The 12,123-nt window shown below is 43.9% G+C and overlaps 1 long non-coding RNA gene across 1 annotated transcript; it reads left to right on the top strand.

Moving 5' to 3' along the window:
• Positions 1–319: 319 nt before the first annotated feature.
• Positions 320–8,582, top strand: LOC125945471 (uncharacterized). Its single transcript, XR_007466915.1, has 3 exons — positions 320–581; positions 3,653–3,672; positions 8,446–8,582. It is a non-coding gene; the product is annotated as an uncharacterized LOC125945471 (long non-coding RNA).
• Positions 8,583–12,123: the final 3,541 nt, after the last annotated feature.

Here is a 12,123-nt window from a genome sequence, read left to right as displayed (position 1 = left end):
AGCTATTTGGCGCTAACAGAAATCTATGTAGCTGTTTCTAATTCAAGTGCGTCGTGCTAATTAAGCTGAAGCGTTATTTTTCTGCACATTATACGACCTGCAATATTCTTCAATCTAAACAACTGATTAAGACTGCAAATGTCTGCCGAATTATAAGCAGATGCGGAGAAGGCAATTTTTTTTTCATTCTTTCTGCTCAGTGAAATTTATGAGGCCATTTTTCGTATTCCTGCAGCTGCGGGCAGGGTATCTTGAGGGAAAGACGTGCAACGTGCGCGGCTTTTACGACTCGTGAGCGTTTCGTCGGCGCCAGCTTTGGAGGCGAGCCAAGTGCATCTTTGAGCATATTTCTTTGTTTTCGTTTAAAACCTGATGTCGCGGCATTCAATTACAGGCTAGCGTTTATGACACACAAAGAGTCTCAATGCGTATATCGCCAAACGCACGCGTGTCGTTGCGTCAGCTGAAATAAGTGTACGCAGCGTGGTCCACGACGACGGCAAGATGCTTCTTACTTTCACCTTTGTAGTTTTATTTGCCTCGCTAGTGCAGGTGCAACAAGTTATCAGCGCTGACATAAGGTACGTGTTAATTTGGACAAAAAATTCGAATAATTCGACTACAAACTGAAGGATAAAAAGAGAGAGATAATTGAGATGGGAAAGCCGGGAAGGTTAACGAGAAGAGAGGGTTCGGGCTTGCTACCCTACACTGTCGGGACGTCAACCGGTCACCTCTTGGAGGGGCAGAATGGTTGCTAAGGGAAAGGAAGTGCAGTCGAGGACGGCTAAACAATAGGTGGTGAGATGAAGTTAGGAAATCTGCACGATTTATTTGACATTACACAGCTCGTAACTGGAGATCGCGGCATTCAATTACAGGCTAGCGTTTATGACAAACAAAGAGTCTTAATGCGTATATCGCCAAACGTGCCTTCAGTGAGCATAAATAGGCTGCTGCTGATGATCATGAATGGGGGAGGGTTAAGGAAGAAAATAAACACGGCGAGAACAGCGAAAAACGAAGACGTGCAAAAAGCAGCGAAAACTGTAGCAGGCAACGACGCGTCACGTTCACGAACTTCCCTCACCACCCTCTGAAAAAATAAATAAAAATTAAAGAGCCGCTATATGCTATCGGATCGACCTTGCGGAATCACAAAATCAACAGCCATCAAAGGCACACAGGGCTCACGCGGTGTTTGCCGACCACAATTAGAGATCACGTAACCTAGCGAGCCGTATATATATATATATATATATATATATATATATATATATATATATATATATAGTGGGGAACGCTACTGAGTTGTTTTATCTGGTTACCTGATGTGGTTTTAAAGCCTAAAAGGAAGCCTTAGCTACCAGGCCTTTGTCAGACAGACAATGTTCTGCCATCCAAGACTTTACTGTGTCTGAAATAATGCTGAATAAAATTTTAAAATTACATAGGCGTTCACGATGTCCTCCAGCCAGCATTAATCACAAGGACAGCGTTTCTACATTCTTCAGCATAACCCTATGTGCTCCATGCGTTCAAACACTGCCGTGGATCAGACATTGTTCGAACGCACAATGCTTAACTTTTGCGCATAGCTTCACCTATGAAGTCCAAGCCCTAAAGTATACTACAAAAATTACTCGAAGGAACGCTGATGCTGCTGTCAATCAGCAACTACGGGAATAATGGTTTGTGCACGAATCGGCCTTAACTGCGTGCATGTGGCTTCAAATGTCGTTGAGATGTTATTTATGACATTTTACATCTCTTAATGTGCGAGCAGTCATACTTTTCTAAACTCATGAAGGCAATCAGTCTGTGCGCGCACGCATAATGATTCTGAATTGTTGCATTCAAAATGCAATATTTTGTTGAAAATTATCAATATTTAATGTTAAAAAGCCGTTTGAAGCCACATGTACTAGGTTTAGACAAATCCGTGTATGGCCTGCTCATTATTCATTATGGTGGCTGAACCGCCATACTCGCAGCTGCTGCTGAATACTAGCACAAGAGTTCTCTGCAGCAATTTTTTAGGAAACGGTGCGGCTCAAGCAAACCAGGAAACGGTGGTGCATCTTCTGCTGAACAAGTTTTTTTGAACGGTGTCTCATTTCCACGGTAGTTCAAGGGGCTGGCGTCGGCAGCAATTGTAGGAAACTTACGGAGCCGCAATACCAAATGTCCAGTGCCCGGCGCCTTCCATTTTTGCTCTTTAACGCGAGCTCCTGACACGGGGTTAGCGACGATTGTGCCGAGCATAAAGTTTCTTATAAAAATTACCACATGAGACTCGTCTGTCCAGTCAGGATGGGTATAAAGCTTAGTAAATGGATTTACCTAAACGTCGCCCTTGCTGGCTTCAAACGGTTTGTGACATTGCAAATTAATCATTTAAACAAAATGTGCGTTATGAATGCAACCATTCCCAATGGTTATGCATGTGGACAGAGTCTTACTGTCTTTTGCGTTTTAAAATGCGTAACTTCTTGCGGATATGGAAAGGAAAATATGATAAATAAAGGCACAAGAACGTTTTAAGGCACCGAAATGATGATTAAAGAAATCCATGTTATACACAAGATTCCTGTCCACTCTGAATGGGCGTATTGCCATTGTTTCTTCTACTAATTGTTCTAAGAAACTATGTTTCCAAGGAAACTGTCGCTCCGGAACTTTTCCGAACGCTGAAGACGGTCTCCGCGTTACTGCGGCTTCGTCGACCATGTAGCATAGGAAACTCAATTGTTCCTGTGTGACGCCAACGCTGGCCTGTAGCGTGATGCACACTCGGCACGCTACTGGGGCTTCTCAGACCTTGACGACAATGGAAGTCCACTCTCTTGCAATGTACGCTCCTGAAATATCCTATGCGTGCTCAAAAAAAAAAGGATGAAAGAAAAAACGTGTAGCAGACAGGCTGACATGCGCGAATGGTCTGAACTACGTCTCTACAAAATTTCATTCTCGAAGAGAACACACAATATTTTACATCAAGAATTACGAAATTATTTTGCTACAGGAAAGGCGATTGTGGCGACTTCCACGTCACTTAGCTGATTTACCAATAATTCCCAATTTTCTCAATGATTTAGATATCTCAACATTGTGTTCTCCCAAGAATACGCTGTTGATTAGGAATTTCAATTAAATACGTCTAGTAATTACTTTTTCCGGCAGCATTTTGTGATTCCGGCAAGCCGCCGAGGCATTGACAAAGCCGCATAATTTCAGCATTTGGTTGTGTTACTGTTGCTTTTACTTCTACATTATATTATCGCAATTGTGTTCTATAATGTGTTATATTGGTAAAAGAAATCTACCCCACACATCCAGTAAATTTCTGGTGGTGTCATACTCAACAGCATTGAAATGGGCCTGTACAAGCAGCCATCCGGAACTCACAACTTTCGCACAGCGTACTTCACTCAATATCACGCTTAACCTCTATAATTCCTCATATTGCTCCGAATCTTTAGCATTATGCGACGTTTAGTTCTTTTAATAGGTGCATGTGTGCGAATACGCGGATAAGTTTACCGCGTCGTACGCCTTCTTTCTCTTTCCACAAGAGAAACAATCCAGTAACAAGAATCCAGTTGTTGAGTGTCGAAATGCAACTTGACTTTCTTCTTTTCTTTCATATCAGTCAAAGATCAGGGAGAGCTGGTAAGAACGCCCACCTTTCAAATATTCTTGTGAAATTTGATAGCATGAAACTGCTCTTGTTATGCTGTCAATGAAGTTATCGCTAGGCTTAAAAATGCTGTCTTTCGTCTATTGTTTCACGATACTTGCAGAAAAACCTGCAAATGGCAAAAAAGGTCTTACATATATTGGTCCAAACTTACCAATCAATGAAATTTCGACAGAAGTTTATGCTAAAAACACAGACGGAAAAAATACAAACTTAGGCTGATGAGAAAAAACAAGCATTTACGACCGCTGGGCAAGCTTCATTTTTAGTTAAAAAATTGCAGCGACAACTTGTACCTAGTAAAAACAGTGTTACGTGAACGGCGACAGATAAGAACTTAGATAGAAAATGAAATATAATTGACACGTCGAGTTTACCAAAAGCACACAATCTCGTACAACTAAATACTGACAACAACATCAGACATAAAACAACTAAAGCTACCGCTCCTTCGGTGGATTAAAACACGCAATGTGCAACCTCTACTTGATATCAGCATGTTTACACATTTGGGTAATTTGAATGTCATTTCCTAATTTCAATGTATTTCCGCTCCATCGGTGGATTAAAAAACACGCAATGTGCAAGCGCTACTTGATATCAGCATTTTTACACATTTGGGTAACTTGAATGTCATTTCTTGGAAGTCAAGTTGTTTTCCATCGTGGTGAAAAAAAAGTATGACGTCTACGTATTTTACCGTCATGTCAAGGCGCAGTTGTTTTACCGTGCGATAAAATGCAATTGTCATCTTGTATAAAATGACACATTTGTACTAGAACATGTTAGTTACACGAACATTACGTTGCAAGTGAATAGGACTAGCTATTATTACTATTATTTGCTTTGAAAACATACATGCACTTGACAGGAAAGGGAAAACGAGGAGCAGGCTGACAAGGACTAGCTCTAATACCATAAGAATCAACGGAAAACGCTGGGCTGTGATCCAGTACTATAACAATATTTTCTATCGTCCTGAAAAAGTTTGACTAGCGCCCCGGAGTTAAGGTGTCTTTTTTTCAGCGCCTCGCAAGCTGGTATCACTTTGCAAGGTACGCAGGTATGGTAGTAAAGGGACTGGGAGGTTGGCAAAAAGGTACACAAAATTCGTATGTGGCATTCGCGGAGCGTGGTGCGTACGCAATCTCACGTTCATATTGCAAGGAGTAGGTGGGCAAAAGAAGGTGCCTAAGTGAAAGGCTTCACGAGCACGGCTGCAGTGTTCATGGGACAGTGCAAGGGCACACAGAAATCAATTGCCGAGATTGTGGCTGTGAACCTATTTCAGAGAAGCTTGCATTGGCTTACAAGTTTTGGTGGCGTTGTAGTCACGAAAAAACTCACGTGTGGCGCATACCCGCATTGCATATGCGGGTATCATCCAGGAATATGGGGGTATGAGCCAGGGACAAGAAAGAAAGATAAAAGGAATGAAGGAAGGAAAAAAGAAGAACGAAAGAAAGAAAGAAAGAAAGAAAGAGCAAGTGAGGCGAAAGCTGCACCGGCGTCGGATCATGCGATGAGCGCGACCAATCAGGGTCGTTTGGTGTGTCGCGGGGAGGGAAAGCACAAAAGAGGGGGTTGGCGCGCGCTCCGCCGGGCTTCCCCCGCCTCAGATCAGCCTCAGGGTACCGGAAGGGACGGTCCCGCGTGGTGCGTTACGTTGAGGAGCAGGCTGCGTTTGAGCAATGGCGCCGCGAACGCGCTCGGGAAAATTCTCGTCGTCAACGTGCCGATTCTAGCGTGAGAGCTTCCGAAGCCCAGGCGAAACGTCAGCGAAGAGCCGCGGACCCCGAGTTTAGGGAGCGTGATGTTGAGGCCAAACGTCAGCGCCGTCTTGCCCTCCAGGAATACGACAACGGTGGTGCACGCCTCGGCAACGCTAGCACCCACATCCCCGGTGCGATGGCCAGGTTTCAACGCAAGTTTCTCAACCGGAACCTCGCAGCCAGCTGCAGTGCATGTGACCGGTTGTGGTTCGAGCACAACGTGTTACTCCTCAGTGAATTTCGTTCCTATGAACACCAAAGAAACACACGACAAGCTTCGCTTACGTGTGTTTACGTGAGCTGAAGCAGATACATTAAGCTAGATACCAAGTCAACACAGAGTATGTTGGTTGTCTTACCCTGCGTATAAACTAAATGACAGGAAAGTCTTTAGAGAAATGAAAATTTTGACTCTAAATGTAGCAGGAACCACTCACCGACAATGAAATATTGCGGATTCCATTCAGCAGCAGCTGCTATGCATATTTCTAGAAGTCAAAGGATAAAACATGTGAACAGGGAACGGCAGGAGTACTTCCGTTCCGTCCTTGTAGCTTTATTAATTGCGTAAAAATGCTACAGAATTACCCGCATATACATGTATGTATGTATATATAAATGCGTGTGTGTAATTCTGTAGAATTTTTGGCAATTCATTATATATATGCTTGTGTTTAATTCTGTAGCAACTTTGGCGATTACTAACGCTACAATGACGAAACGAAAGTACTCCTGCAGTGCCCTGTACACATGTTTTATGTACATGCTTTCCTTGGCTTCATTGTCTGTAAACGAGAGAGAAGAAGGAAAACCGAGGGTCTGGATTTTTGTAAATCATGACCATGTAAAGCCAACAGACAATGAAGCCAAGGAAATCATCGAGGAAATTGGCTGTGGTTGAAATTTAAATGTAGGAAATAATAAAGAAAAGGGAAATGAAAGCGGACGAAAATACAACGTGCCTCCGGTGACAGCCGAACCGACAACCTTCGCATTACGCATGCGTGGCACTCCCACCGGCTACATGTTATCTTTCAAATTAGCCCTAACGTCGACCCAAAGGAGGGCAAAAACAACAGGATTTGTTGCGAAGTTTTGGGTGTTCATTTTTCTGTTTTTCATTCGCATGACGGGCAGGCACGCGAGTTGTTGAAAATTTCATACTTGTCTGTATATATTGGGGTGGCAGCTTAGTCAGAAATCGGGCAGAGAATAATACGGCATATTGATAACATTGGCAGGAGGCGTAGTACGACTCTTACGGTTGTATGTGTGGACTTCTACTATATGTCCACTTTACACTGACGCCTCCAGTAGGAGCGCATCTTTAGAGGAAGATTTAGCTCGGGGGCGTTTACAAAATACAATGGGACGGAGCCATAAAAACGAAACGTCAGAACTTTTCATGTTTGACGTGGTCAGTGCCCGTATTTGATGAGCTTTCGTCGAATACTTGACTAAGGAGCAATGGTTTTTCTCCGCATCTATTGAATCGAGTATGATGAAGCTGGTTGTATTAAAGCAGAAAATTTAAAATCTAGTGACCTTAGAAGAAAATTTTTTATTTTGGCGGGCAATTAAAAAAGTGTTGAAATTTGCAAGAATTCAAATATTTAGGTATCAAGTTTGCAAATCTAACCCTACAATAAAAAATGGCATTATAATTCTGTGAACTGCATGTAATTAAACATTTATATGCAGACAAAATTTATGGACTTATGGACCACGATACTTATGACCGTTGTGAGAAACTTATGGACCGTTCTGAAAAAAAAAATTATTGGAGAAACCATCTCAGGATGACTATCGGCGTTAATGCGAATAGCACTGACACCAGTTCGGCGACACATCGTATTCCACTGGCGAAACACATCTCGTAGTGCTTCAGCCGGATGTCTCCCTCGCGCTTCTCTCCGTGCACGCTTCTCCATCTAGTGGCGCGGCCGCGAAGTCCGGGCAACGCGCGTGCCTGAAAAGATTGTGTGAATACATATGACGGGGGTGCGATTCGACCCTGCACCGGAGACATTTTAATGATATTTTAGATACAAGGGCGGCACATGCATAAGCTTACCTGTTCTTGCGAATTTTTGTAAAACGTTTCACATCCTCAATGTTACTATGCTTTAACAGTGACTAGAATTTATCTTGTGTCAACCGCGACAGATGTCATTCAAATTGTTGAAGCGGTTGTCTCATAAAAGTAATTCCCACATATGTGTTTGACTAGGGAAATTGTGGCCAACATCTAGAGCTCCATTTTAACACAACACGACTCACAATTCGTTAAGGCGAAAGCCTCAGGTGATATATGTAGGCGGTGCCCTTGGCATGCACTTGGCGGTGACCTTAGCGAAACTGCGCTGTGACGAAAAATCACCGGCGCCACAATAAATGCTAGGATTAACGTCACATTTCTCAGGGACGTTCCTGCAAACGAAGTAAATTACTGGCTTTGAAAAGAAAAATTGGTACATTTCGGTCTGGGTGGAAAACGAATCCAGACCTCCGGGGTGTGAGAGGAGCACGCTTCCTTGAAGCCGCGGCTGTTCCACGGTTCTGGTTTACTAAAAGGGGGTCTAGTGCGTGCGTGATTGCTCACGTCAGGTCGCAGCCATCTCGCTGACAAAATGTGTGGCCTATAGTGCGTGCACTAACGTGCTGCACTTTACGTACTACGTCAAGTGTTCTTGTATGGCGTTCAGGAAGTCGCCTTAATGCCACATGTGTACTTCCCATTGCGGCTTGTTATGTCTTGTTTGGCCGCGATTGCATAACTTAATGCATAACCAACACGTCTTAGAAAGAAGTGTAACCCTGATTGTATAACTTCATCCATTACGAAATGTGAAGCAGCCTTTCGCCTTTTTGTGTTAGAATAGCGTAACACCTACCGAACTTATTTTTTTAACCGATGTTCAAGTGACGCTAATGTTGTTGTGCTTATATCTACTGTTCTTCATTTTCAAACAGAAATCGTAAAGGTCCTTTGCACGGCAGCCATGAAGAAAAGGTGTATGGAGATGCGCCAGCGTTGCGACATCTCACAGGGTGTCGCACAATGCGTGAAACCTTACCCTACAGAATAAAAACGCTTTTTGTTTCCGCAACTGCGTGTTTTTTGAAGTTAAATACATGCTCAAGACACGTCACTGTAATAACTGAGTTTCATTCCTAATCAATTTTCTAACGTTCAAAGCCTAAGTGTGGCGCCTCGGCTTTTGATAAGGAAAATTGATCAAGCTATAAAGCAGAAAGTTGCCACACGTGCGTTTATCGTAACTACAGCATAGAAGTCAAGTACACAACAAGTAACAGAACAGCTACGGTGCTAAACTTGTATAATAATGGTAGTTGCACAACGAAGACGCCCGCATATCTCATGGACAATATCGCGAACGCTTTAATTTAACGGCTCGCATGTAGCGTATTCGACTGTGTTGCCGTTCTTTCAGGGCGAGTGGGCTGGCCCAGTCTCGCTCTATTACATTGGTGCTTCAGCGGGCTGGATATTGCATTTTGTAAATGCGAAACAAGTCGTGTGAATAAAATGAATATGGCTCGCTACGCTAGTGGAGCACACCGCACGGCGGAGCCTCGTGTAGTTGCTCAACCGCTCTTGGATTTGTGTTCTTGCGCATAAGGCATAGCACAAGCCTGTCGTGGGGCGACTCACACCTCCGCTCGCTGACGATTGTCTGCGGCAACGAAGGCAAAGCGCACGCAACAATGCTCCTGTAAGTAGTTCCAAACCCTCATTCGTGTTACTTAAAGATGGGCAAAAGAAAACTTGCCTATTACATTGCCTAATTAAAATAAGACTAGATACAAGCCTCACTACGAAATTTCACTTTTTTGTTCTCCCATTCTTTTGTTGCTTAATGCGAAACCGTCATACGTAGAAGCTGTATGCTGATCCAGTGTGATCGTCAAGGAACCGAAAGCCCTGTCAGACTAAGCTGGTCCACTTGGCACACTAACACTCGTGCATGAACCTCGCCTAGGTAGCTATTGCTTAATTTCCCCATAAAAGGTGTTCATGAGCGCGCTAATTCACTTAGTGGCACTGTTATAGCTGCCCCGAAGGCCACATAAGATGCGCTCCCTTGCAGCGGCATGACACCATTTTATTTGCAGTGCTGCTGCAAGATGAGAAAGGTTTGTTTTTGTTTATGATAACTGTACAAAGCGTTAAAAAGGACGAGATCAATGTAAAGGACTGTACGGGAACTCACACACAGTGGAGACATCATCATTACGATATAATATAACCGGTGTGTTACCAAACTAGGGCCAAATTTTATTTTAAAAATGTGGTTCAGCTTGGACAAAGTTAACAAATGGCACACTGTTCGTAGTCGTCTTGACTTACTCAGATTATGTTCTGAAGTGCCCTCAGTTAACCGATTAGTTACGTGGAATTAAGCAAAATTTTGAATGTGTGCTTTAATGCGTAAGTGGCATGATTAGTTTTAGGGCGGGCTCAGAAACATGCAACGAAGTTGTTTACATAGCTTCATTTATTAGGTTGTTCATTTTTCTGAGATTTGATGAAAACCCCCTAAATGTTTAAAAATAGAGATAGCAGACTTGCTTGACATTGCAGAAACCCTGCATGTGTTGCTTGTAATCAAGCCACGCATTTTAAAACCTTGCCCGCATACGACTCACCCGTCCGAATCATTCGCCACACACAGCGCTTTCAAGAAGTTGTTAAGGAATTATTTGCAAAGGCCGTACTTCCGCCACACACATTCAAGTTCGCATGCACATCCATTTATTGCCCCGCCCTTCTTTTTTATTTTAAATTAGATTTCGTCTCATTCGGTGTTATAGTTGTGGCATAAAAACTAGTCAAATTTTACGCCATTCCTAAAATATACTTATAACGCTCTAGAGTGCCTGCATTTGTAACTTACTGCAAATATAGTAATAAGCCCTCAGACTAAGCTTTGCCTACACATTATCCAAAACGTGCCCCTCATTTTCAGCAAATATATTCGGCGTCTCTTGTATAGTTCACCTGGGAAATTGTGGAAACCTACGTATGTGCCTCGTATGACTCAGGAAAATAGGCAGAAAATAAAGGTTTAGTAATCTTTTCTACAGCTCATGATTGCGTACATTGCACTTGAAGTGAGCCTCCCCATGCACCTCTTCTCCGCTCTCGTCATTTTCAATGAATAATAACTCGGTCTGACATAATTTTTGGTACACTGATAGATAGCAGATAACGGTCAGCTGAAGATTTCAAGAATTTCATGAATAACTTCTTTTACAAAAACTGCAATTGCCTACACACATTTACCTCCGCCTGCTCACTGGCCATAATATTCTCCCAATTTACACCAAATGTAATCTTGGGGGCAGTAACTTTTCTTCGAGAACAGCGGGGCTAAACTCTGCGACATTCGTAAATCACATTGGGAATGCTCCGCCGCTTTTGAATACGTAATTTATTGCAAGAGCCGTATGTAATGCAGGCACTTTGTATTTCGCCTACACATTAACAACATGATATCCCTTATTTCTGTTAAATGAAAGCAAGATACCTTGGTTGGCTAGATAACGGATGACTCCGGGGAACGCTAGTTTGAATCTCGCATAACGTACAGGGGAAGAGCGCAGAAATCTCACTTTGACGGAACAAGGAAGACACACACAGAGCTGTACTTTCAACTATTAAAATCTTTATTTTGCAGGTGACAGCTTTTGATTTTGATGAGTTTTTATGCTGATATAAAAAAATTCAGACCCTTCCACTGCTGTAAAGATGGAAGTCAGCGAAGCTGTGACAATGTGGGTCTGCTATAGTGAATATTGCTATAATGAATTTATATATTATCATTATTGACTGTATCGCCCGCCCAGGCACCATCACGAGGGCCAACTCACCGGTGACTCGAACCTGATGGGGCAGGTCGTCCGCCTTCATTCCTGGCTTCATCTTGAGCAGCGCGATTCTAGTAGTTGAGCCCTTCTCTTTCATGCCTTGGACGCGCCAACGCTCCCGCGTCACCTCGGTCACATTCCCGAATGCCGCGGAAGCAGTCCGGATGCCATCGTCTTGAACGCCGTGGAGCATCCAATGCAGACACAGTTTAACCTGTTGGTCCTGGGGGTCAAAAACGATGCAACGACGTCCTTTCACTTGCAGCTTCTTTAAGTCGGCCAGTTTCCTTGCAGCTTCCACGCTTTTGAAGGTCACCGCCCACACATGGTTAATCTGGTATGCCCTCAACGCCACAACGTCGAGGAGCACAGCAGCGTCCGCGAGGGTGTCCCTGAAATCTTCGACCCTATAGGGCCTCACCCTCACGTCGCCGTGCAAAAATAACGCGCTTAAAACAGCGCGGCCGGTGGGCCGAGCAGGCAGTACGATCTCGTAATCCTTGTCTTCTTCGGAGCTGAACCTGTTTCCGTAGCCAGCCAGGGCCGCTATGGCCGCTCCGTCGGAGCACATGATCCCGTCCGTTTGCACGCGCGTCACGAAGTCTGGTGTCGAGGAGCCCCCAGCAAAGGCGTCTCAAGTCCGGCGGTCGTCTTTTCGGCCGTGCCTTAACGTTTCGGCGGACAAACGTTCCGGCAATAAGGCGCACCTAGATCACGTTCAGGTGCTTGCGCCGGACGATGACTGCGGCGTCTAGCCAC

This window comes from Dermacentor silvarum, chromosome 5 (genome assembly GCF_013339745.2).
Source record: "Dermacentor silvarum isolate Dsil-2018 chromosome 5, BIME_Dsil_1.4, whole genome shotgun sequence".
NCBI lineage: Eukaryota > Metazoa > Arthropoda > Arachnida > Ixodida > Ixodidae > Dermacentor > Dermacentor silvarum.
The sequence above is the reverse complement of the archived record's forward strand: the minus strand, read 5'-3'. Positions and strand labels throughout refer to the sequence as shown.